General features: G+C 52.7%; 1 long non-coding RNA gene across 2 annotated transcripts; it reads right to left on the bottom strand.

The window, feature by feature from the left end:
- Window positions 1–10894: 10894 nt before the first annotated feature.
- Window positions 10895–18573, bottom strand: LOC122680621. 2 transcript variants are annotated; one of them, XR_006336733.1, is made up of 3 exons: window positions 18033–18573; window positions 17488–17669; window positions 10895–11269 (listed from the first exon to the last, which is right to left on the bottom strand). It is a non-coding gene; the product is annotated as an uncharacterized LOC122680621 (long non-coding RNA). The 2 variants fall into 2 exon arrangements; XR_006336734.1 differs by lacking the exon at window positions 10895–11269 and adding an exon at window positions 16676–17096.
- Between the last annotated feature and the right edge of the window lie 3658 nt (window positions 18574–22231).

The following is a 22231-nucleotide window of genomic DNA, read 5'->3' as shown; positions in this document are numbered from 1 at the left end:
TTGGCTCCTTTTCTCTGCACCTCACAGCCAATTTCTGGTTCTGTTCTTAAAATGCATCCAGAAGCTGACCGTTTCTCACCACTTCCACCCCTCAATCAGGAGAAGACGCTGGCATCTCTCACTGGGTCTACTGTAATAGGCTTCTCACAGGCTCCCTCTGTCCACGCTGATCTCGGGGGCTACTGGCTTTTCTCATACAGCAGTCAGAGTCTTCCTTTCGAAAGAGAAATCAGAGCAGCCCACTCCTCTGGTCCAAACCCACTGGTAGTCCCCCCTCACTCAGAGTACATTGCGAACATCTTACATGACCTTTGAGGCCCTGTGTGTTCTGGCCCTTGACGGACTCCCCAGTCTCATCTTCTGCCTTTCTCCCTTTAACATCTGCTCCCGGGGGCTTCCCTGCTGGATCAACTAGTAAAAAATCCACCTGCAATGCGGAAGACCTGGGTTCTCTCCTTGGGTTGGTAAGATCCCCTGGAGAAGGGAAAGGCCACCCTCCCCAGTATTCTGGCGTAGAGAATTCCATGGACTGTATAGTTCATGGGGTCGCAGAGTTGGACAGGACTGAGTGACTTTCACTTCATTCACCAGGACCCTTTGCCTCTGTGGTTCTGACTGAAATGCACTTCCAAATAGTCACTTGGCTTGTTTCCTCACTTTATTCATGTATCTGCATCAACGTCACTTGATCAGAGGAGGCTTTCTGAACGACCTCATCTAAAATAGCTAGCATGGGGCTTCCCTGGTGGTCCAGTGATGATGACTGGGCTCCCAAAGCAGGCGGCCTGGGTTTGATCTCTGCTCAGGGAGCTAGAGCCTGCATGCCGAGACTAAAGTTTCTGTATGCCTCAGTGAAGATCCTGTGTTCCTCAACAGAGACCCGGCACAAATAAGTAGAAAATAAAAATAAAATAAAGTAGCAAGCCCTGGGATTTCCCTGGTGGTCGAGTGGTTAAGACTCTGAACTTCCAATGCAGGGGTCCTGGCTTCAATCCCTGCTTGGGTAACTAAGATCCCACGTGCTGTTCAGCTCAGAAAAAAAAAGTATGTATATACATATATATATATAGAGAGAGAGAGAGAGAGAGAGCCCTCCCATAATTCCTCTCTCATCTTTTCTGCTCAGTTTTCTGAAAAGCACTTCACGTATTGCTTACAAATGTATAGCATCTGAGATTTTGCAAACTAATAAACTGTTTCTATTTATTACTGTTTAGCAATAGTCTCTTCATGGATGCTGCAGGAGACATGGAACTCTTGGGCAAGGGACAAAGGACATTATTATTACTCATGGTAAAAGCAGTCGCTGATACTTTATTTTTGTGTCATTTTCCCCCCATGTCCCCCAAGCCCTGCAAAGGACCCATTGTGTTTGTATACCTTGTGCATGGCATTATGGGAGAGGAACACAGAAATTAATACTGCTTTTATAGTGAGTGATAAGCATGCTTGTTCTTTTTCCAGGAGGAGAGGTTACCTCATCCCTCAATGTTGCTTGTTATAAACACAGCCCTGAGAAATGGCCTGGGTAGGCAGCTTTCAGGGCCTTGCTCTCTTGGCTTGCCCAGCAAGAACTTGCAGGGACTCAAAGCTCATGGCAGACTGCTTCTCCTAACAGTTATATAGTTACCAGCTCATTGTCTCTCTAACCAAAGTATAAAATACAAAGGACAAGGATTTTTGTCAGTTTTGTACATCCAGCACTTTAGACAGTAGGGACTTCCCTGGTGGTCCAGTGGCTAAGACTCCATGTTCCCAATGCAGGGGTCCCAAGTTGGATCCCTGGTCAGGGAACTAGATCCCACATGCTGCAACTAAGAATCTTCATGCTGAAACTAATGATCCTGCACTCCACAATGAAGACTGAAAATCCTGTGTGCCACAACTAAGGCCTGCTGCAGCCAATATCAATAAATAAATATTTTTAAAAGGAATGCCTTTCTTATTCATATAATAAAAATACTTTTTAAAATAAATAAAAGTACCTACACCTACAGAGTAGTTGCTCAATAAATATTTGTCGAATGAGTGAATTGACTGATTTACACCCATTCGTTCATTCTCAGCAGTGATTTGTTCACTCATTTCCTAGGGCAGACCCAGTGCCCTACCCTGGGAACACAGATGAACCAGACAGGACTGACCAGCTCAGTGTGATGGAGAAGTCAGACAGTGATCACACAGTGTGATATCTGCAAGAGCAGGGGGTACTTCCTGTCTAATCAATCCTTCCCCCCTACAGATCAAACGAGTTAAAACTTGTTTAGAAAGAGCAGGAAGGTACACGGCTGTGTGGAGCTCCTGCCCCAGCCCAGATGGCGCTCCGATTCCCCACGGCCTGCAGCATAGAGGGGAGTCCCTGACAGCCAGTTAGTAGTTAGTACTAGGAAAATAAAGCAAGGCGGCCTAGGAGATAGAACGTGATGGGCTGCTTTAGGTTGGAGGGGGCCTTGCTAAGAGGGTTATGTTTGAGCAGATGCCTGAATGCAGTGATAGAGGAGCCAATAAACGTAGTGAAGAAGAGGATTCAGGCAGAAGGATCAGCAAGTGCTAAGACCCCAAGTGGAGAGCATTCCTGAGGCTTCTGAGGGGCAGCAAGGAGGCCAGTGGCTCAAGCAGGTGAGGTGAGGAGTGGAGATGAAGTAGAGAGGTGATCGAGACCCAGGTGACTGAGGCCCTTAGACAGTCAAGGAGAGACTCTGGACCCTGCTCATCATGTTCCAGGAGGGGCTGAGCTGAGACCCATTCAGTCCCACCTGTGCGGAGCGCCTACCTGGGCTGGGCCTGGTGCTGGGCTGACCTGGGCACAGAGGTGTCCTTCCTGTTCTCCGGAGTTTTCAGGGTGGACGGGCAGATAACAGCAACGAAAGGCAGCACAGTGAGTGAGAGTCACCCTGGCAAGCAGCTGCAGCCCAGGTGAAGGTGCATTAAAGCTCCCTGGGGAGAGCCCCGTTACACTTGGCTGACTGTCGGTTGAGGCATCAAGGTGAGTTGATGCTTGTCCCCCTTGCAGGTAGTGCAATAGAAAACAGTGGTGTGTAAGATCCATCCTGTGATGAAGGGTAGAGATTGGCAGGAAACCCAGATCCAGGCCTGGAAGTTCCTGTAGCAATATCAGAACCCAGAACTGGAAGGGCCATCAGAGACCCTCTGGGCCAGTGTGTTTTGAACTGACTTCTGTGGAACCCTGGGGAGATGCTGCCTTGGTGGGCAGGGGTTGGGGGTGCACCGTGAGGGGTAGGGGGAAGCTGAGTGGGTGGGATCGGGAAACCTCATCCCACCATTTAACAGAAGCAGCTCTGGCTTTATCTCTATTGCATATTGAGCTTCCCACCAACTTTTGTGTGGGACTTCCCTGGTGACTAAGTGGTAAAGAATCTGCCTGCCAATGCAGCAGACAAGGGTTTGATCCCTGATCCAAGAAGACCCCATATGCTGCGAAGCAACCAAGCCTGTGTACCACAACTATTGAAGTCCGTGCCTTAGAGCCTGTGCTCCGCAATAAGAGAAGCCACCACGTAAGTTTGCCCACTGCAACTAGAGAGTAAGCTGGTGCAGCCACCAAGACCCACACAGCCAAAAATAAATGGCTAAATAAAAATTATAATAACCTTTTGTGTGAATAAAGAATCACGTGACTAGAACAATATCCAAGGGCCACTGATCACTTTAAAAAACAGATTTATTAAGGTGTCACTGACACGGAATAAGCTACACATATTTAATGTGCAAGATTTGATAAGCTTTGACATAAAGATACACCCAGGAAGGCACCATCCCAATCATTTTATAATGAGCATATCCATTACCTCCAAAGTTCCTCTGTGCCCCTTTGTCATCCTCCGCCACCTCCTCTCTGCCCTCCCACTCCGAAATGTTGAACAGCACTTTGGCAGCTTCACTCTTCAGAGTCCAACATTGGAAATGCCCCAAATGTCCTTCTGTGGTGAACAGATAAACAAGCTGTGGGGCGCTGGCACAGGCAGCATTATCAATGGAGTGAGCATTGTGCTGAGCAACAGAAGTCAGACACAAAAGAGCACGGGCTGTGAGATCCCATTTATGTGAAATGCAAGCCCAGGAAAAACTGATCTATGGTGACAGAAATCAGATCACTGAGAGCCTGTGGGAAGGTGGTGTTGACTGGCAAGAGGCAGGAGGGAACTGTCTGGGATGATGAAAACACCCTAGACATGATCTGGGTGCTGCTTGCAAAAGTGTATACACAGGTAAAAATTCATCACTAAGGTTTACATTTTACAGGCTTCAGTTGGGCTTCCCTGGTGGCTCAGATGGTAAAGAATCTGTCTGCAATGCAGGAGACCCGGGTTCTATCCCTGGGCCTGGAAGATCCCCTGGAGAAGGAAACAGTAACTCCAGTATTCTTTTTTTTTTTTTTCTTTTTTTTTTTTTTTTTTCCATTTTTTTTTTTTTTTTAATTTTTTTTTCCAGTATTCTTGAATGGAGAATCCCATGGACAGAAGTTGCCTGGCGGGCTACAGTCCATTGGGTCGCAAAGAGTCAGACACAACTGAGCAACTAACACTTTCACACCTTATATCTTAATAAAACCCCTCTGGAGGACTTCCTTGGTGGTACAGTGGATAAGAATCTGCCAGCCAATGCAGGGGGACATGGGTTCGATACCTGGTCCAGGAAGATTCCACATGCTGTGGAGTAACTAAACCTGTGTGCTACAAGTACTGAAGCCTGTGTGCCTAGAGCCTGTGCTCTGCAACAAGAGATGCCACCGCAATGAGAAGCCTGCACAGCAAGGAAGAGTAGCCCCTGCTTGCTTCAACAAAGACCCAGAAGAGCCAAAATAATAATAATAAACATTAAAAATTAATTTAAAAATCTTTGAAAAGATGTGAAAGTCACTCAGTCGTGTCTGACTCTTTGCGACCCCATGGACTATACAGTCCATGGAATTCTCCAGGCCAGAATACTGGAGTGGGCACCTTTCCCTTCTCCAGGGGATCTTCCCAACCCAGGGATTGAACCCAGGTTTCCCGCATTGTGGGCAGATTCTTTACCAGTTGAGCCACAAGGGAAGCCCAAGAGTACTGGAATGGGTAGCCCATCCCTTCTCCAGCAGATCTTCCTGACCCAGGAATCGAACCGGGGTCTCCTGAATTGCAGGCAGATTCTTTATCAACTGAGCTATCAGGTTAAGTCCAAAAAGATGTCAACGTTATTTTTTTTTTTTTTAAATCCCTCTGTAAACTCAAACTCACTCCCCTTGGATATAGGGGAGAGGACCCTTGCAGGACTCCCAGGTGGTCTCAGAGCTGGCAGGGTGTGTGTGGAATGGGGTGGGGGACCCAGAGACCCAAAACCATTTTACCTATGGCCATTCCCACCTGCCTGTCCTCAGCTTCTGGAAATGGACTCCCCAGGGAGACGGTTCCTCTGAGCCTCTTCCCCGCCCCGTGGGCCTCCGGGGCTGCTCTCTCCTGAGACGGTAACCACTGCTGTTGACGGAATGCTCACCAGGCATGTGAAACTCTGCACACACTCTGTCTATAGCACAGGAGGGAGGACCCAGGCTTGCACAGGACCCCCTCCCACCCCCGGGCCCCTCTGGCTTTGTCACTGAGAAGCTGAATGATCTTGGAGAAGGAGACGGTAAGCCGCTGCACCTCTCTGAGCTGAAGCTGCATCACCCCCAAAATGGGCTTCGACACCCACCCAGCTGAAGGAGCAAGTGAAGTGATGTGGGGGCAAGGCCTGGATGGCCAGGGAGGGCTCGGTGCCTGAAAGCCACGACCACCTCAAGCTGCGCCCCAGCCTGGGGGGCTCTGGGGCTGGTGAGGAAGAACCCAGCCCCTGAGAGGGAGCCTGCAGCCCAGGCTAGGGCTCTGACCCTGGCATTGAGACTTTCTTCCCATGTGACCTTGGAGGACCAACAAATGAGTTAATATAAACAAAGCACTAAAGCAGAGCCTGGCATATGATAAACGCTACATCGGACCAATGTGTCCAGACTCTCAGTTTTGGTTCTTCCCTCTTTAGCATATGACCCTCATTGGCTCTGTTTGCTATTGCTTTGGTGTTCCACCCCCATGCCAGGGACCCCAGTCTCTCCATACCCTCAGACGACAAGCCTCCAAATCGTCCCACTTATCTTGGTCGGGGACGCTTCCTCTTGGGGTCCAGCAGCCTGCTGGGTGACTCCCATCCGTCCCAAATTTATCCTGCCCTGCCTGTCATCTCTGTACCACGCGCGCAGTGCGGGGGATCCAGAAGAGAAGGCTGGTTGCCAGGGCAACGGAGGATAAAGCCCTTGCTCTGCCAGGCTGCTGATTGGCTGAGGCGGGTCCCACCTCCTGCTATCCTGAGGGTGGGGGGCAGAGGGAAGGGTCTCCAATGGGCGGGGAGAGGTACAGGCTGCCCAGCCCAGGACCGCCCCCCTCCGCCCAGGCAGAGCCCCTGGGCCTGAGAAACTGTCTCTCCTGGGGGGCGTTGGCCTCGCCCCTTCTCTGCTTCCCGCACCCGGGGCGGCTGCAGATGGCAGCATCTCTGGGGACCGCAGCTACGACTGAGTCCACCGGCCGACACTGAGCTGCTTGGGCCGAGGCGGTGCGCTCAGCGCAGAGCCCCCGGAACAGGCTTCTGCAGGGCTTGAGGTGGGTCTGCGGGTGCGGGGGTTGGGCTGCCAGGTTGAAAGGTACCAGGGGCTTGAGAGGCAGGGAAAGGAGGTCTGCAACCCTCGCACTGTCCTGGATGGGACTTTTGCTGGAATGGGGGCTAGAAAATTCCTTATAGGTCATCTGGTAGCCCCCATGCCTACCTCGTCATTGCGCGGGGACACGCTGAAGTTCAGAGAGGCTGAGGAGAGACCCAAGGTCACACGGAAGGCCAGTGGAGGTTCTGTTTCAGCTGAGCCAGTCCTCTGAGAAGCCAGGAGAAGGTCTGGGGTCCTCGGTTGCCCCAGAATGCCTGGGATTTTCTTCACAGGGCTGGAGAGGATGGGAGACCCAGACCACCTCTCCACAGGCCCTCGGCACTGCGGCTGAAATGGCTCCTGCTCTGTCCAAGTCCCCCATCCTCATGTTTAAGCTCAAAGGAGCCTGGGGTCCTGGGTGGGCCAGGGGAGGGGGCACAAATCTCTTGGTCTCAGTCAGGCTAGTTTGGAGCAGCCTTCCTGCTCGTAGGTCCCCTTCTCCACCTCTCCCAAACCCAGGCCACACCAATCAATTCAGAACCCTCTCTTTGGCTCTCCAGAAAGGCAGATGGTTAGGAGGACAGGCTCTAGCCCTAACTCTGGGCCATTAGCACACTCTTCGTTTTATTCCTCAGTGAAGAGAATAGGGCACCTTGAGACACTGTGGTTTGGAGCGGCCAGTGGGAACCCTGGAGGGCGCGGGAGGGCTTCCGGGTGGATGCAGGATTGGGGAGCAGCACCTCTCCCTCCCCTGGGGCCATAGCCCTCCTCGGAGGCCCACCCAGCAGTAGAGGGGCGAGAGGACTGGAGTCTGGAGCCCGAGGTCTGAGAACCTGGGGCTTCTCCTCAGCCAGCCCTGAAGGTCACTCTTCCCTCCCAAGAAGACAAGGTGGGCCTTAGCTCATTTCATTCAGCTCAGGTGTCTTTCCCCATCAAACCTCAGGACATTACTGGGGGACTGGAGTCCAACTCCGTCACTTCTCAGTTGGGTAACTCAGGGCAAGTTAGCGAGCTTCTCCAGGCCTCAGTTTCTTCATCTATAAAATGTGAACAATGATACTTACCCCAGAGACCTGTTGTAAGGTCCGTGACTCCATTCTGACCGTGGTCTCCCTGCCTGGCGGGCAGAGGTGGGGCTCTTCACCCTACCCCTTTCTCATACCTCAGGAACCATTCGAGGGTGGATTAAATGGGTCCTGATTTGTCCCATGTCTGGAGGAGATAATCTGTGGTGTGGCTTTGAAGTATGTATAGGAGTTTGCCAGATGAACATGAACGCAAAGGACATTCCAGGAAAATGAAAGCACATGCGGAGATGGAGACTGTATCACATGCAGGCACACGCAGGTGACTGACAAGTGGTTCCCTCTGATGGCGTGGAGTGCGGGAGATGCGGCTGGCAAGGTTGGCAGAGAGCAGGGGTGGACCACTCTAAGGAGCTGGATACATGTAACGCTTGTGAATCACCTTAAACCTGCCAGCTTCCATTTCCTGCTCTCCCCACCTCTGGTGCCCTGGAAATAACATCAGCTAGTATTCATCCAGTGCTGATTCTGCTCCAGGCAGCATGATGCTACAGGCACTTTAGGCATTGTCTTGTTAAACATTCACAGAGACCTTAAGTAGTGGGTCCTACTTCTATGCCCATTTTACAGATAAGAAAACTGAGGCTCAGAGACCAAGAACAAAGTACTATGTAGCACTCACTAAGCGTCAGGCTCTGGTTCTGAGCATTTTATATAAATTAGCTTTTTTAACAGTCACAACAGCCCTATAATTTCCCGTTTTTATGGACATGGAAATTAAGGCCCGTCTTTGGGGGCTGCTGCCCGTGTCCACACTCTTATCATTATGACATGGGGCATGGGCCTGAATTCGGGAGCCTGTGCAGACCTTGTTGATATCAACCAGGTTCCCTGGGGATGGGTGGCTGTTCACCACGCTTTCACCAAGCGACCCCTGGCCAGGAAGTACGGGTAGCTGGGGACCCACTCATCTGTGAGGGGGCCGGCAAGTGGCAGCCTCTGCAGGTGCTTCAGAGCCGGGAGAGGGGGCTCAAAGGAGGACTGACCGAGTCGTCCTTTACTGAGAGCTCTGAGAGGTCAGTCACCTCACCCCGTCCCCTCATGTCTCTGGTAGTTGTCCCCCCTTCTGCCGGGGACAATGCTGAGGCCCGGAGAGGTTAGGCAACTGGCCTGAGGCCACAAGTGCTGTTGAGGGACTGAGGCATAGGGGGCCCTCCGCTATAAGCTTCCTTGTGAGTAGGAGCTGGGTGGGCCCCTGGGTGGGTGGGCGGCTGGATGGCTGTGTGCTTGCTCAGGGGCCAGGATGCTGAGTCACTGCCCTCCACTCTCCGGGTGTCGGTCTTCCCACCTGCGAGGTGACGTTCTGGCCGCCTGGCTCCGTGAAGACCGCGGGTGTCCCCTCTGGGAGGGAGGGTGGGTGGACGAGCCGCCCCTCTGCTGGTTCTCACCTACCGTGTCTCAGCAGCCAAGGCCGCCGCGATGCCGCACTTCCTGGACTGGTTCGTGCCTGTTTACCTGTTCATCTCTGTGCTTATCCTGGTGGGCTTCGGCGCCTGCATCTACTACTTCGAGCCCGGCTTGCAGGAGGCGCACAAGTGGCGCATGCAGCGCCCCCTGGTGGACCGTGACTTCCGCAAGACGCTGATGGTCCGCGACAACCTGGCCTTCGGGGGCCCTGAGGTCTGAGCTGACCTGTGCTGGTGGCGGTGGGGGGTGCCCTCTCCCGCGCCGCCCAGCCTGGAGACCCTGGGGCAGAGGGAGGCCACCCCTGGTCCTCCGGGCGATCGCTCTGCAGCCTGGCTCCTTCCAGGAGGAGGTCCTCCAGCAGGACCCGGCTGTGCAGGGATGGGGCACCTGAGGTGCCTTGAGATGTCGCTGCTGCTGATGGCCCCGGGGCTTGCTCTCCAGGTCAAGCCGGCTCACCCCACGCCTGCCCTCCCCAGCTCCGGGACATCGTCCCGCTCCCCCCAGTGCCTTTGTGCTGCCCGGCGCTCCTGGCCCTCCACCCAGAGCCAGGCACTCTGCCTGTCCTGAGTCTCCAGGTCTCCCACGTCCCTTCAGGATCCTGGGTGACACTCAGCTCCCCGCTCCAGCCGATGGTCTCGACCCTGCAGCTCCACGGGCCGGGCTTCAAGTCTGCTGAAAGGAAAGGGCCCCCTTTGGAGGGAAGTCAGCTCAGGGCAGCCCAGCTCTGCTGCTCTGGGCCCAAACTTAGCGTGGATGAGTGTATGTGATGGGGCGTGCCAGGGGCCAGACCATAGAGGAAGGAGGTGTGTGTATGTGTGTGTGTGTCAGAGGGAGAGAAAGTTTTGGAGGAGTAAGCAGCCTTGGAGACGGCATGGTAGTGGGGAGAAGCATGTATGTGTGAGAGGGAGAGAGGGCCCTAGGCAGGGTGGGAAGTGGGGGACGGGGTGAGTTCTGTGGGCATTATGGGGGCCACCAGCAGCAGTTACCACCCCCATTCCTTGGCTGGACTTCCCCCTTTCTCTCCTTTCCCAAGACTGAGGCTGCTGGCAGAAGCCCTGCCTCCTCTCCTGGTCCTGTGCTGCCCCCCAAGCCCACCCTGGAGCCCCTTCCTCTGTGGAGCATCACCCTTCCTTTTTGGACATCTATTGGCCTCACTCCCCTTCTCTGGGGCTTCCATCTTACTTTATTGCAATAATAAAGACTCCATGACTATCTCAGCAGGATTGTCTCCTTTCCTAAAAGTAGGCTCATGTCTGTCATCTCACCAGATCCTCATAAAAAAACATGATAGTTCAGGGACTTCCCTGGTTGTGCGGTGGATAAGAATCCTCCTGCCAATGCAGAGGACATGGGTTTGCTCCCTGGTCCGGGAAGATCCCACATGCCATGGAGCAACTGAGTCCATGCACTGCAACATCTGTGCCCACACTCTAGAGCCTGTGAGCCACAACTACTGAGTCTAAATGTTGCAACAACTGAAGCCTGCGTGCCCAGAGTCTGTGCCCTGAAACAAGAGAAGTCACCACAGTGAGGAGCCCGAGAACCACAACAAAGAGTAGCCCAGATTTGCCACAACTAGAGGAAGCCCGTACCCAGCGATGAAGACCCAGTGCAACCAGAAACAAACAAAAACAAACAAAAAACCCCATGATCATTCAATATCCCCCATTTGTGGGATGGGAACTGAATTGCCAGAAGGAAAGAGCAATTTCTCAGCGGGTGTATCGTTGACTTTTTGGATGAGATCATTCATTCTTAGCTGTGGGGGGTTGTCCTGTGCATGCAGTAGGGTGGTGAGCACCTCTGGGCTCCACTCAGTAGAAACCAGTAGCCCTGTGCCCTCCCCTGACCCGGGACAACCAAAAATGCTAACTGGAATCCCTGGGGTAGAGAACCAGTGAGGACATAAATTCAGGCACAGAGATGCAAAACAATACAGCTTGATACCAAATAGAACATCCTTTCTTTCTCATGGTTCTTTCATATGGAGGTTATCCAGACTGGTCTGGTGGCCAGGTCCACGCAGTGTTCAGGGACCCGAGTTGCTCCTCTCTTGCTGAAGGAATGTTGATGGTTGGTGCCCCCCCCCCCCAGGGGGGTCTTCTGTACCCTGAGGAGCAGAGTGGAAGGAGGTTGGAAGTGGTCACCTGCCCTCTTGAGGGATACTGTGGCTGGCTGGACCCTTAGTTCCCTTTACACTTCACCGGCCAATACTTAGTCACATGGGTACTCCTAGCTGCAAGGGAGTCTGGGAAGAGCTGTATCTTCATTAAAAAAAGTCCCCCTCCTTTAGAATTTTGGTTCGACATGTACACACTGCTATGTTTAAAATGGATAACCAACAAGGACCTAATGTCTAGCACATGAAACTCTGCTCAATGTTATGTGGCAGCCTGGATGGCAGGGGAATTTGGGGGAGAATGGGTTCATGTATTAATATACGTATTGCTGAGTCCCTTCGCTGTTCACCCGAAATATCAGAGCACAGTTAATTGGCTATACTCCAATATAAAATAAAAAGATTAAAAAAAAGTCCTCCCTCCTTGAAAGGGGGAGAACACATGAAGGCAGCTTGCATTCCATCTTTTCTTTTAAATTTTTGGCTGTACCCCACAGGATCAGGGATCCTGCAACCAGGGATCTCAGTTCCCTAACCAGGGATTGAACCCATGCTCCCCACATTGGAAAGCAGAATCTTAACCACTGAACCATCAGGGAATCCCTGCCATTCTGTTTTCATAGGGATTTGCCAAGGGCACAGGGCAAGGGGCTGAGATTTGGGTCAGATCTCCTTACCCTAGGCCTAGGCTTGCTCTTGAACAAGCCCCATCTTAGGAGTCAGCCAGGACAAAAGCTATCTTCTCTCACCTTGAGGGGTGGGGCTACCCTCCCCGCTGGAGCCAACCCGGGAATTGCAGGGGCTGTCTTGCAGAACCAGGTTAGAGCGAGGCAAGAGGGGCACCAGTGCTGGGCACCTCTCTTGTCTCAACCCGGCCCAGCTCTGTTATTTCTGAGTTTCACTGCCCTGACCTCCGTCTGACCCAGCAGAGTGTTCTGTAGCTTTCGGAGACTCTACCACACTACCGCCCAAGACTCTTGCAGCCACAAGGCACCAAACTGAAAACAGCTGCAATAAAAGGGTTTGCTCCTGGACTCAGGTTCGGCTGGACCCTGGGGCTCAAGGATGTCACCAGTGCTCCATCGAGCCATCCTTCTCTCTCCCCATCTCGCTCAGCCCTGTGGGCTCCATCCAGGTGGATTTTTCTTCTCCATGAGGTGGTAAGTTGCCCAGACAGTCCCAGGCTCACACAGCCCTAGTGCATTGATCTCAGGAGGGAGCACACGTCGTGTTCAAGCAAAAAGTTCCCATCAGCCCCCGGGTTCTTGAGCCCAGGGGATGGGTGCGCTGATCACCAGGCAGCTCCAGCTCCAACCACAGGGGACAGGGCTGGAGTTGCTCTGCTGATCCCATGGTCTGAGGGGTAGGTTGTAGCTGGAAGGGAAGGAAAGGGAAAGGGAAGGGAGGGGAAAGGGAAGGGATGCTGGGTGAAAACCAAGAGGGACTGAGGCTGCTGCTTTATGGAGGAGGATACAAGGGTGGAGAGAAGTGAACTAGGGTGACCCAGGGGATTACCAGTACCTGGGTTTGAGACTGGGAGTCTGGGATGGGGAGAATGGACGGAAACTCTCAGTTTGGTGGGTATGTGAGTCGGGGCTCTCTGTATGGACTTTCAGGGCAGGCAGGGCACGGTGGAGGTAGGTGAGCAGGTGAGTGGGTTCTGTAGGGACCCACTGGAGGGCAGGGTCCTTCCGGTGTCTTTCATTGCCCCACACCAGAAAGAGGGGGGAACCAGCACCACCCACACCACCCACTCAGTAGCCAGTTCCAGACGCCTCAGTGTCTCTGGCAGCGCCAGCCCCAATGTATTCTGAGCTTTCTTCCCTGCAGTGGGGGTGGTCATGAACGTCTTCCTTTACAAGGCTGAGTGGGTAGAGGTGTGAGGCATGGGGGACGGGGCTGGGAGGCCAGGACTAGGAGCTGGGTGCTGCCTCTGTTTATCAGGAAAGAGGAAAGTGCCCTAGCAGAAGCCACGTGCATGAGTTAGGACCAATGACTGCCAGGGACAGAAAAATTCCGACTCACTAACTGACTTGGGTAAGAAGGGGAAAGTTATCACAAAGACACTGGGGTGGTCCAGCCCTGTAGGACAAGAGAGTGGCAGGGACTCAGGACAGCTAGACAGGCACTCCCCCTTAGGACTCTCTTTCAAATCTTCTTTTTTTTTGGCTACATCATGTGGCCTGTGGGATCCTAGTTCCCCAACTAGGAATCGAACCCATGCCCCCTGCAGTGGGAGTGTAGAGTCTTAATCACTGGGCCACCAGGGAAGTCCCCTCAAACCATTTTTTATTCCTGTTTCTGTATACCCATTTCACTAACCACCCCTGCTGCCCCCATCATGGAAAATGCAATAGCTAACTGCTGGCAAATTTTATGTCTTACAGCTCTGGGCACTGGAGAGAGAGTTACCCATCCCTCTCTCTGGCTGCAGGGCTTCCCAGGTGGCGCTTGTGGTAAAGAACCCACCTGCCAAAGCAGGAGACATAAGAGATGCACGTTCAATCCCGGGATCGGGAAGATCCCCTGGAGAAGGAAATGGCAACCCACTCCAGTATGCTTGCCTGGATAATCCCATGGCCAGAGGAGCCCGGTGGGCTACAACGACTTTGCACGCACGCACTTACTCTCTGGCTGCAAGCACATACATCTCAGGGGAAGGATTCATGGCTCATCCTAGGTCAGATGCCCATTTTAAACTCACCACCTGAGGCTAGGGCAGGGTCCTCTGTAAGGTCCAGCTTGGAACAGGGTCCTCTGGACCTGCCCACATGACCTGAGCTCAGGTCCTCTCAGAACCTGACTCTGACTCCTGCAGTCAGGTCTCTTGGGATGTTATGGAAGGAAGCCAGGGCTCAGAAGGAATGATGGAAATTTCCCCTCACCCCTGGTCCAGACTCATCAGACAATCCCTCTTGGACTATTAGGCTTAACTGACTGAGTCAGGGAAGGCCTCAGACTAGATTTGGCCTACAGCCAAGTTTGAACAAATGCAAATTAATTGCAACCTTTTTAAGTCAGGAGATTTCACATGAAAGTCTTTTTCTGACTCCCCCCCCCCTTTTTTTTTAAAGCTGCACCACACTGCTTGCAGGATATTAGTTCCCTGACCAGGGATCAACCCCATGCCTCCTACGTGGGTGGAAGCATGGAGTCCCAACAATTGCACTGCCTGGAAAATCCCGATTCCTCTTTAAAAATAAAAATTCTGGCCATCCTGGATCTAAAGTGTGAAGGTATTCAAGGTTAGGAGCTTCACAGCCTGAGCGGGGTTGGGCGGGTAGTGAAATGGGTGTACAGAAACAGGAGGAGGTTGACTGTGACCCTACCAGAGGCCTGAGCAGTGGCCAGTCTTCACAGTAAGGCTGGCTGTATCCACAAGTCTTGGCAAATCTACCGTCTCAGGTTGCCAAGGAGACTGAGGCTGAGAGGGTAGGGGATTTACCCAAGCTTTCTGCTCTTAAGCCTGGATCCTTTCCCAGTGCTCTCCCCAGGGCCTATCACATTAATATTTATTTATTTAGTCTTTCTTTTTTTTAATTGGAGGACAATTGCTTTACAATGTGTTGGTTTTTTCCATACATCAGTGAGAATCAGCCATAATTATATGTGTGTATATATATATATCTCCCCTCCCTCTTTTTGTTGTTGTTCAGTCATTAAGTTATGTCCAACTCTTTGTGACCCCATGAACTGCAACATGCTAGGCTTCACTATCTCCCGAAGTGTGCTCAAATTCATGTCCACTGAGTCAGTGACGCTATCTAACCATCTCATCCTCTGCCGCCCCCTTCTCCTCCTGCCCTCAATCTTTCCCAGCACCAGGGTCTTTTCCAATGAGCCGGCTCTTCGTGCCAGATGGCCAAAGTATGGGAGCTTCAGCTTCAGCCCTTCCCATGATCATTCTGCCCCTCTAGGTCATCACAGAGCACCAGGCTGGGGTCCACGTGTTAGACAGCAGCTTCCTGCTAGTTATCCATTTCACACGTGATCGTGCACATGCGTCAACGCTACTTTCTCAATTTGTGCTACCCTCTCCTTCCCCTGCTGTGTCCATCAGTCCCTTCTCCACATCTGCATCTCCATTTCTTCTCTGTAAATAGGTTCATCAGTACTATTTTTCTAGATTCTAAATGTTTTCTAGATTCTAAATGTTTATTTATATGTGCTCTTCCCATAAAGGACCTAAGAAGTTTCAGCTGAAGGAGCCACGTACACGGGGGTGAGAAGGAAATATTCTGACTCTGACTCCTGCTGTATTTTTGCTCCTTGTCTTTGAGCTTCCTGGCAGCCAGAGGGAAAGAGGAAACACAAAGAGGTCATTTTATTCCCAGTAGGTGATAGGAGGGAGCGGTTGACCCTTAATGAACGACAAGTGATCTGGTTCTAAATACTAAAAAGAAATGTCTCAAAAGGGATGTTAACAGCAACACAGTAGATGGCGCCTTCAGCATCAATTTTACAAGGTTGACCCAGATGGCAGAGGTCACAGACACAGGCCAGGGTCCATGGAGGCAGATTTTTCCATCTGCCAGGGCTTCCCAGGGAGCAGCTTGATGTCAGGGCCCGACAATAGTAAGTCCTATAAAGCTGTTCATTTAAATTGTGTTTTTAGGGGGACTTCCCTGGTGGTCCAGTGGTTAAGAATCCTCCTGCCAATGCAGGGGACACAGGCCCAATCCTTGGTCTGGGAAGATCCCACATGCCGAGAAGCAAATAAGCCTGAAAGCCACAACTACTAGGCCGGTGCTCTAGAGCCTGTGCTCTGAAGCAAGAGAAACCACTACAGTGAGAAGCCTGTGCCCCAAAATGAAGAAGAGCCCCCGCTCACCACGACTAGAGAAAACCTGTGCACAGCAATGAAGACCCAGTGTGGCCAAAAATAAAATAAATAAAAATCAGTTGCATTTTGGGGGGCAAGTTTCCTGTTCTCAGACACACAACTGAGTTCACCAAGCACTTCTGTGTACCAGGCACAGAGATTTCATAGATGTTTAAAACTCAGAGAAATGCCCCCTGCAGTGCCTGGCATTGTGCTCGGCTCATGTCAGGTTCTTATAGCGCCCTGGTTATTTGTATATTGCTCCCGCCCTGCCTGTCTCACTGGGTTGTGGCAAACGTCAAAAGAGATAGTTGGCAAGAAAGCAGTGTATGAATGGTATACAGAATATAGCTCTTCTCCTGGACCCTACAGAGGCATGTCACATACCTGCTCAAAGCCAGCACTAGGACTGGCACCAAAAATTCAAAGACAAACAGGATATAATCTCCCAATCAGAGGAACTCACAGACTAGAGGGGCAGGTGGATATGGAAACAAATAACAACTGTAATTGTAGCAAGAGAAGGATGGGTGAGAAACTGAAAATAGAACTGAATCCCAGGGAAGGGGGTTATCAAGGAGGATATGACTGCCGATGTGGGTTTTGAAGGCTGAATAAGAGTATTCCCTGTAAAGAGAAGAGGAGCCGGCAAGTGCAAAGCCGTGGAGGTTAGGGAGGACCCAGTCCTTTTTGAGGATTGTGAGGGGTGTCACGTGGTCGCGGCACAGAATACCAGTGCGTAAGTGGTGGGAGAGGAGGCTGAACAAGCCGAAAGTTGTGTTTCAAGTAAGACTTAGGTCCAGGGAGAGAACCTGATCACTCTCTAGTTGCCACCTCCTCCAGGAAGCCTTCCCTGACTCCACCAGCAGCTTTCCCCATTTCGGCCCCAGTCTTGTGCTGTGATTTTGTGCACGTGTCTATGGAGAGCCGGCACAGGGCATCATGCTTGTCGGATGAATGGCACCCATCTCTGTCTTGCCAGGGGCTGCCCAGCTGCTGAGAGACAAAGATTTTAGAGAGGCTTGGAGGCTTCGTAGAGGTCAGCTGTTATGAAGGTTTTAAAAACACTTTGGGAGGTTTTGAAGAGCCCTGGGTGCTCTCCTTTCCCACCATCTGGTTGCTGTCAGGATACAGTGGGTGTGTCTGGGCTGGGCCCAGGACAGGAGGCGGGAATGTGCAGGGTCCCTGCGTAGGCTTGGCTGCAATGTTCGGACTCTGGCCCCGGAGGGCGGCAAAGGCTGCTCATTGTTCTACCCCCTCGTTCTCCACTCGGACTGAGTGAGCCAGCCTTGGGAAGGCTTGAGGGACCAGCTTTGGGAGGAGAGTGGCAGCTACCCCCTCACCCCACCCCACAAAAGACCATCACACGGTCAGCCAGCGTCCTTACCAAGAACCCTGGGAATGCAAAGCCCCTTCTCCTACACCCCAACAAGTGAGGGATGCGGGGCTCAGAATTTGGAGCCCTGGAGACGTGGGTGTTCAGCTACTGGTTCATCGGGTAAAGCCTGGCGAGTCCACTACCCTTTCTGTATCTGCAGCTGTAAACAGCTGGAATTGATGCAGAGGTCCCTGGAAATCACAAGGGTAAATAAAAGAAGAAATCAGAATTATAAGCAATTATTTCCTTTTTTAAAGAGTTTTTTTTTTTTAATGTAAACTGTTTTTAGAAGTCTTTACTTTGTTACAACATTGTTTCTGTTTTATGTTTTTGTTTTTTGGCCACAAGGCACATGGGATCTTAGCTTCTCAGTTGGGCATTAAACCCACACCCCCTGCATGGGAAGGCGAGGTCTTAACCACTAGACCACCAGGGAAGTCCCCAAGACAGTAATTTCAATGGCGAAGGACTCAATTCATTGTATGATGGTTAATGCGTTGGCACTTCTCACTGCATCCTCATAGTCATGCATATGGGCCAGCAGTGCTGCTCACCAAATACTTCTGACTGTTCAGTTCTTGCACACGGTAGGGTTAATCTCCTTGCTTCCTGGTAATGGCTGGGATCATTCGACTAGTTCTTGCTGGTGAGTTGTGATCCGAAGTCCGGGCCAATGCATTTCATAGCTCCTGCACGCTTCACCACTGTCTCCTTCCTTCTGCTTCAATGACCAGCCCAGCTCCAGAAGGTGGCTGCTTCATCAGCCTGGGTCCCTGAGATGACATGGAGCAGAGCCAAACCACAGTGGACCCAAAAAACCACAGTGAACACAGGCATGTATCAGAAACAAGCATTCAATATTACAAGTCATTGAGATTGTGGAATTGTTTGTGACTGCGACATAAGTTAACCTGTCTTGACTGATATAGTTTCCAATTCACAGATGAAGAAACAGGAGCTCACAGAGATCCACTTGTTCAAAATCTTGGACAGCTGTAACACACCCAGGTTGGAGACTCTAGAGCTCGTGTCACTTGTCTGGGAGGCTACCACGAGGATTTTTTGCTTGGGTGGAGGTTTGTCCTTTGAGGCTGCTTTCAGACCTGTCAATCTTTCCTTTAGCGGCAAAGAAATGGGTACAGGCACAAGGTGGGGTGGTCATTGCTACTTTGGGCCACTAGAGGGCAGCTGAACCCAAGCTTGCAATTAGAGGGCAGGCAGTTTTCTCTAGGACCCCCAGAATGGGAGAGCGAGCTGGGGAAGATGGGCAGTAGGAATACCGAGATGAACAAGACTCATACCTTGCTTTCAAGGCCCTAACATTCTGGCACGGAGCAAGATAGAGGAGTTCTAGACCTTCAAGAGGCCACATGAAGGCATCTGGTCCCTATTTAAAAAGGCAACTTGAGGCCCAGATGGGCAAGAGATCTGATAGAAGCTGCTACTGAGTCACTGTCTGAAGAGAGGAGAGAAGCTAAGACCCCTGACTCCAGCTCGGGGTTTCTGCATCTCAGAGATAATGCGATCCAGTGGGGTGGGCAGTAAAATCTCCCCCCACACACAACCTATCCAGAAAGAGCTGTGCCAGCCCCTCCCCCAGCCTCCTCTGTTCTTCCGGGAACCAGGCTGGTCCTCAGGCCTCAAAGGCAGGGGAGAAGGGGGGAGAACTCCAGGCAGATCCCCTCCCCCACCCAACCTTCCAGCAGGTTGCCCTGGCAACCAGAGCACAGCCAAGTTTGAAAACCTAAAGCTGGAGGGGGAGAGAATGGATAAGAAGAGGGACAGTCCCTAGGTCCACATATCCGCCGTTCATTGAATCATTTTTTTCCTTTTATTCATTTATTCTACAGAAACTTAAGAGGCTAATCCTTGCCAGGCCCTGGGGGAAGACCCAGAGAAGAATAAAATCCAGGTCCTTCAGAACTGTGCTGTCCAATATGATAACCATAAATTAAAATGAAATAAACATTCAGTTCCATGGTCACTGTAGCCACATGGTATGTGCTCACCAGCTGCATGTGGTCAGCGGCTATCACATTGGACAGCACAGATATAGAACATTCCCATTATCACAGAAAGTTCTATTGGCCATCACGGCTCCAGAAGCTCACTGGCTAAGGGGAGTGACACGCAGGAAGATGGACCAGACCACACAGGATGGTGTGGGCCGCAATGTCCTCATCAGGAGAAAACAGGGGATGAGGCAAAGAGTGAAGGAGATGCCAGAAGAATGCTGAGTCTAGTTCCTGGCTTGCGGTCAGTGCTCAGACAATGTCGGCCATCACTGCCCTACAGTTACTGTAAGGATTGTTTATATCATCTCTCTGAGCAGGCTGCATGCTTCTTCCCAGCCCTGATGTAGTGCTGGAGCATAGTAAGTGTTCAGTAAATGGTAGCTATCATTAGCACCATAATTATTATGACTATTCCTATGACTCATTGGAAAAGACCCTGATGCTGGGAAAGACTGAAGGTGGGAGGAGAAGGGGACGACAGAGGGGGAGATGGTTGGATGGCATCACCGACTCGATGGACGTGAGTTTGAGTAAGCTCTGGGAGTTGGTGATGGACAGGGAGGCCTGGCGTGCTGCAGTCCATGGGGTCGCAAGGAGTCGGACACGACTGAGAGACTGAACTGAACTGATTCCTATGAAACAGACAGAAGAAGACACCCAGCCCAGGCCAAGGGCCAGGGTCTGCGGACAGCCCGCAATGCTAACGCCAGACTGGGAGGCCTTGTGGGTTTCCTCAACCCCAGGGGAGGGTCATCTTCGCAGGCTCGGGGGCTCAGTACAGGGTCCAGCTGGAGTGAGCACAGGCTCAGAGGGATAGTTGTTGAAGCAGACGGCCCCTGCTTTAGTCTCCAGCATGCTCCACCAAAGACCTCAGACGGGTGGGCAAGACGGTCTGAGGGTCAGAGAACTAATCAGGGTGCGCGGTGATGCAGGCAGAAGAGAGGTCAGCTCTGGGACCACCAGAGTGTGGCCGTGTTTGGAGTCTCCCTGTTCCTACTGCAGACATCTCTCCAAGGGTTAGAGTCTGGGGGAGACAGAGGAGATTTGGAGAGGGCAGACAGCAGGGCACCACTCCCCAGGTGCCCTTGAGTCCAGGGTGGCCCAGCCTGGCCGTTAGGAGCCTCCCATGGCCCTTTGGGATTCCAGAGGCTCAGAGCAGCCATTCACTGACGCCCACTGCCGAGAAGCCAGCCCCTCCCTACCCTGGAGCCCAGCCCAGCTGGGGACGTCGCTGGTGGGACAGGTCAGGAGAGCTCTGGGCCCTGGGCCTAAGACCACAAGCCTGGACACTGAGCGAAAGCCTGTGAGGGGACCAGAGGGATGAGGCCCCTGAACCGGTCGCCACCTGAGCTGGCCAGAATCTGGGTGCGGAGGAGGTGAGGGCCCTGCCCTGGGGTCGGCTTCCCAGACCGAGAACCATCAGACCTTCCTTGTTCTCTGACCAAGGCGGGTGAGTGTGGCTGCAGGGAGGACAGGACCAAGTGATTGATGGGGGGCGGGGGGAGGGGGCTCAGTGAGGGGAAGGGATCTGGAGACGTCAGAACAGATTCAGAAATTCTGTCCTCTGGCCAGCCGCGTGTGTATGTTCGTGTGTGTGTACACCGAGGGTAGATGTTTGTGGTTAAGTGCAGGGTAAGTGTGCCTGTGCCCGGGTGCGTGTCGTTGTGAGTAAGGGCCCGCAAGCAGGGCTGCGGGGACATGCCAAGTGGGGAGGTGATAAAGGCCAGGACAGCCTTAGGGACAAATATGCGACTGGAGGGGACGCGGGTCTGGGGCGCCGCCGTGAGGGATGATGAAGACTCCTTGGTGTCCTGCCCTGTCCCTGCTCCAGACCTTAGGGCCTTAGCCACAGAGTCACACTCCCTCGTGAACCCTGCTATCAGCCCTGCACCCCCGCCCCCCAGCATCACATCCCTGTGTTGAAAGCAACAGAAACAACTTTGTTCCAGAAGGAGGGTTCCATGGAGCCCAGCGTGTGCACCAGCTGGCCGTCTGGGCGCTCAGTAGCTCCCCTCAGAGGGTGGCTCACCCATGCAGACCACCAGCCAGATTCCTGGACGCCCCCCACCCTTGCCCCTACTCCCCGCGGCCAGGTGGTCCCTCTGCTTCTTCCTCTGTGCTGCTCAGCCTTCTCCAGCCCCACCCCAGCCCACAGAGAGGCATCTCTCCTTGCCATGCAGCTTGCGGGATCTCAGTCCCCCCGATCGCGTTGAACTGGGGCCACGGCCGTGAAAGCAGCACACCCTAACTACCAGACACCAGGGGACTCCCTCTCTGCCTCCTCTTCTGTTCCCCCGGTCTCTCTGCCACACAGCCGCGGAGTGACCACCTGCAAGATCCCACCAGGTCCCCTTCCAGGGCCCGAGCATCGTGGTGGCCTGGCCCAGGTCCCAGCACACCTGCAGGCTGGCCTCCCCTCTCCCCCAGACACAGCCTGGAAGCCCATGGAGGGTTTTCAGAAAGACACGACGTTTCCTTGCCCTGGGGTCCTCCGTGTGAATTCCCCCAGCCCCAGGTCAGCCTCCCTCCTTGAACCCCACAGGCTGAGCTAACGCTTCCGCCACAGGGCTCACCTCTGATGTAGCTTGGCCTGCTTCACTGCCCTGCAACTCTGGGGACCACAGGTCCCCCGGGGAGGGGACAGAGGTGTGTTCACCAGACGAGTCTCCCGTGAACGCTTGTTACTTCTGCACTTCCCAAGCCTCCCCTCTTCCAGGGCCTGCTTCAGCTCCAATTAC

The sequence above is a fragment of the Cervus elaphus genome, chromosome 22 (genome assembly GCF_910594005.1).
Source record: "Cervus elaphus chromosome 22, mCerEla1.1, whole genome shotgun sequence".
Taxonomy (NCBI): Eukaryota; Metazoa; Chordata; class Mammalia; order Artiodactyla; family Cervidae; genus Cervus; species Cervus elaphus.
The sequence above is the reverse complement of the archived record's forward strand: the minus strand, read 5'-3'. Positions and strand labels throughout refer to the sequence as shown.